Source organism: Lissotriton vulgaris, chromosome 3_1 (genome assembly GCF_964263255.1).
Source record: "Lissotriton vulgaris chromosome 3_1, aLisVul1.2, whole genome shotgun sequence".
Taxonomy (NCBI): Eukaryota; Metazoa; Chordata; class Amphibia; order Caudata; family Salamandridae; genus Lissotriton; species Lissotriton vulgaris.
In genome coordinates, this window is record NC_141689.1 from 1407666118 (window position 1) to 1407670897 (window position 4780).

A 4780-nucleotide genomic window follows, 5' to 3' on the forward strand; every position below is an offset into this window, starting at 1 on the left:
ATCACCATGCACTACCTGATGGGCACGGGCGCCCACCTTGCTAAGTGGCTCACTGCTAGTATTAAGAAGGGGAGGGCTTTCGATCTGTCGCCACTCCTACCCTATGGAATTCTCTGCCACTAGCCCTCAGACAGAGTAGAGACCTCCTTGCCTTCAGAAAGGCATTCAAGACTCACCTCTTTACAAAAGCCTACTTGAAATAACGCTCCCGGCAGACTCACCCTCTGTTATGTTTTTTATCTTTCCAGCGCCAAGAAGCCCTCGGGCGTATGTGCGCTTTACAAATTTTTAATAACATAACATAACATAGCATGGGAGGTGGACATTGGTAGGCCCCTGAGGGATAAGGAATGGGAACGTATCCTTCAGTTCCCCAAAAAAGTAGCTAGGAACCCCAAGTTCAAGTTTATTCAGTCGATGCTTCTACACAGAGCCTACCTGACCCCACGCCGCATACACATGATGTTTCCTGATGCGAACAGTAATTGCCCCCGATGTGACACCGAGGACGCAACGCTAATACACTGCTTTGGCAATGCCCCAAACTAGGATACTACTGGACCACGGTCCATGCTTCGCTCCAGGAAGCGGGTGCTTTGACCCGATCCCCAACACTGGAATGCACGTTGCTGGGGTTGGGGCCCTCACAGCGCACTAGAACCGTGGCGACACGTTTCGCGGATCTGGCCTTGTTGCTGGCGAAACGTGCCATCACTATGAGGTGGAAGTCAGCTAGGCCTCCTGACCCGGAGTTGTGGAGGGCGGAAGTGGTGAGATGGGGTAAGGCGGAGGGAGTTGCACTACAGAGGGAGGAATACAGGGGTCTGAGGAAAAAGCCAATTTCTCTGGACTGGTATACCATATTAGGTATGTTTGAAACTGGGGGAGACGGGGATGACGAGGGTACAAGTGCCTCTTCGATTGCACGATAAATGTGTCCTTGGTCGGACTGACATGCACTGTCACTAACCGTGGTGCGCTACGGAGAAATGAGGGGGACCCCCCCATTTTATATTTTCTGTATTGGTCTAGTACCATCTATGTGGACATTTGAATAGAGCCATATGTTGTGGTTCTCTGAGTGCCCCGGTCTACTGATTAATTAATTATATGTTGTTGTGTGAGTGTCGGATGGATTTGTTGAGAGTGGGGGGAGGGATAGTTTTTGACAGGGGTTTGCATAAAATGTGACGGTTAATGTCACCAACAAAATGAAAAATTAAGACAACTATGCAATTATATGTTCTAAGCAACCTTATATGTGTATTACTCTGTATCCCTCCGGGATTGGAAGTATTTGTGACTGCTTTACCTACTATGCTAATAAACAGATTTTCAAAAAAAAAAAGGGGGTGTGCCAAGGTTGTGTCTTCACTCCCACCTTATTCTCTTTATTTCTCAACCTTGTGGTTCCTTTTCTTTCTAGTATTCCTTCTGATGCCCCAACACTAGGCAGCTAAAAAGACGCCATCCTTCTATTTGCGGATGATACTCTTTTCTCCAAAACACCTTGTGCCCTTCAGCATTAGTTATTTTGTTTTGAGGAATTCTGTAAGGCCCAAGGCCTTTTAAATTAACTCCGCAAAAACTACGTTCATGGTTCTTGATAAAATGAAAGTCGTTTAAGGAAAGACCAGAGCTGCGGGGCACTCTATTGGAAAGGGTAGACATTTTTACGTATCTGAGCGTAACCTTCTCTTCGACTTTGGCTTGGAAGCTGCAGATTGACCTAAAGACTCTGTTGGAGGGATGGGCGGAAACAGAAGCGAGGAAGCCGTAATGGGTTAATAGTGGTTGTTTTATTTTTCAGGTATACTAGTTCGTTATGAGGGAAATCTTTACATATACATATACATATACATAGTGCTGCCTGGAATGTCTTTTAGAACATTTCTTCACGTTCTTCCTCTTCTTTCTTCCTTTTAGATGCTCCCCTGCTGGTGGATGGGATACCAGAAGGCTTTGAGGGATGGAACAACACAACAAAAGGAAGAAGTATGTTTGAAAATAAAGGGGGGTATTCTTCCACCACACCCAGGTGAAATAAAGTAGTGCAGAGGGGAATAAAATACATTTTTTTTAAATAAGGTGTGCTTTATCTATAGGGCTCTTGCTTTGTGCTCCTTGGTCCAATTGCTTCTTGGATGTGATGGTTTGGGAAAATTATTCCCTATAAGGGGTGGGGTAGTGCTGAGTAGTGAGGCAGAAAAGGAAGGAGGGTAAACAACCCATGGGCCGTCAATACCCAGAGTTTATTTATCTATTTATTTTTTGCATTTGTATGGCGCACAGCTACCCAAAAAGGGTTTCCCGGTGCCGATGCCTTTCGATGCACAGAAGTAGAGGAAGAAGGGGTATTCTATTTTATTTCTGGAAGAGCCAGGTCTTTATGTTCTTTCTAAATCTAGCATAATTTCCTTCTTTGCGAATATGGGGGGGGGGGGGGAGTTTGTTCCAAAGAGAAGGCCCCAGGACGGAGAAGGACCTACCTCCCATTCTCGCTAGTTTGAATCTCAGAGTCAAGAAGTTTGCTGCGGTCTGGGAGCGCAGTTCTCTTCCTGGGATTTACGGGGTCACTAGGGATTGCAGATTCTTAGGATACAGAGTTAGTACTTGAGCCTCTCCAGAGCGAGTATAATGAGGCTCCTTGACCCACCCTCCACCCACCAACACACCCCTGTGCCCACAGCATGTACCACTTCAAGCCACAACCCTCCTGGGTTGCGGCGGCTCCTGTGCGTCTTCCGGGGTCCACCACTCTTCCCACCACACGTCCGGGTCTTCTTGGGTCTCGTCGCCTTCCTCCGTCCCAGCTCTGGTTTCCGCGTTCTGCAGGAGGCCGTCTTCTCGTCCAGTACTGTTTCTGGGGTCGGTCTCACTGGAATCCTTCTCTGCCTCCTCTTCCACTCCAGTCTCCTCTTCTTGGTTCCTGACGACGACATCCTTTCTCGCTGTCTTTGGCTCCTTTTCACCTCCCCTCAGAACACCGGATTGGACTTCCTCGCTCACGTGCCCACTTTTGATTGGTCCGAGCCCGGAACCACCATAGCTCAGCCCTGGGAAGGGGAAGGACAGTCCATTGTTAGCGGCTGGTTTGTTATGGGGCTCTCCTCCACATCCACGGCACACAGAAACTAAGGTGAGTGGTCAATTGGTCCCTCAAGGCTTCGGAGGGGGTTAATTGCGGGACTTCCTCACATCCCTCTCTCCTAAGATTCTTGTGTACAAGAAAGAGGTCTAAAGGGTATGGGGACAGATAGTCCTCGTTGGATTTGTTCTTTCCTTTCCTATGGAGGATGGTAAAGCGAAAGGGCTGCAATGACAGGAACCACCGTAAGATTCTTGGGTTGTGTCCTTTGTTCCACGATAGCCATTATAATGGGGCATGGTCTGTGTAAATAAGGAACTCTCTACCCTTTAGGTAATAGCGAAGAAATTTAATGGCCCATTTGATTGCTACGGCTTCCTTCTCGATCACTGCATAGTGAACCTTCCGGGGAAAAAGTTTCCGACTGATGTATATAATTGGTTGCTCTAGATTTTGGTTTTCTGTTTGTGACAATACAGCCCCAAGACCATTTTCAGATGCATCGGTTTGTAACAGGAAGGTTTTGGCATAATCAGGACTTAAGAGAAACAGTCTTGATGTAATACTATGTTTCAGGTGATGGAATGCCTGTTCTTCTTCTGGTATGGGGTGCTGGAGATGTTTTGCGGTTTGTATGTCCTTTTTGAGGAGATCGGTAAGGGGAGAGGCTATCTGCGAGAAGTGTGGGATAAAGCGTCTATAATATCCTAACAACCCTAAGAAAGCTCTGAGGTCTTTTTTAGATTTGGGAAAGGGAAACCTGGGTGATGGAGGCAACTTTTTCCTCTTGTGGTCTAATGAAGCCCTCTCCCAAAAGGTACCCTAGATATCTTACGGTTCTAGCAGCCAAGCGGCTCTTGGTGGGATTAATAGTTAGCCCACTGTCACCCAGTGCTTGGATGACTCGGGTCAGGTGTTGCAGATGGTCCTCCCAAGAGGAGCTGTAGATGATGATCTCATCGATGTAGGCCGCTGCAAACTCGGCGTATGGATGTAGTATGATATTCAAGAGCCTTTGGAACATTGCAGGTGCACCATGCAAGCCAAAAGGTAATACCCGAAACTGATACAGACCTTTGGGATTGGAAAAATCTGTTTTTTTCCTATCCTGTTCTCTTAATGGTACCTGCCCGTTGCCTTTACACAAATCCAGTGTGCTAACATACTGGGCGTTCCTGAGTCTTTCTATCATTTCATCACCCCTGGGAAGGGGATATGCATCAAACTGTGCTCCGCAGAATCCAGTTGCCGTAAATAATGGCCCACCTCCCAAAGTCACCAACACTCTAAATGCAAAACACAGAGTGTTCGAGCCATTAGGTGAGGGAAGGGGAAGAGAAGGAATAGCAGGGAAGGGAAACTGAAACAACAAAAGACATAGCTAAACTATAATATACCTTCTTCAAATTGAAACACAACATCCACTTGATATATTCTCAAGAAACGTCACCCCCAGCCAGGTTAACCTAAAGAAAACATAGAACACAATCATAAAGGTGAGGAACTCTATCTCCCATGAAGATCTGTATATTTGAACTGAGCCACAAACATACCCTGGGTCCGGCTGGCAACCTACAGAGAGGAATTCTGATAACCTGGCCCAAGAAGAACACCTATCTCAGAATTAGTTGTATGAGAAAGAAAACAATACGGTACTGTCCCCTTCACAATTAAAGTGAATGTTTTCCTTCA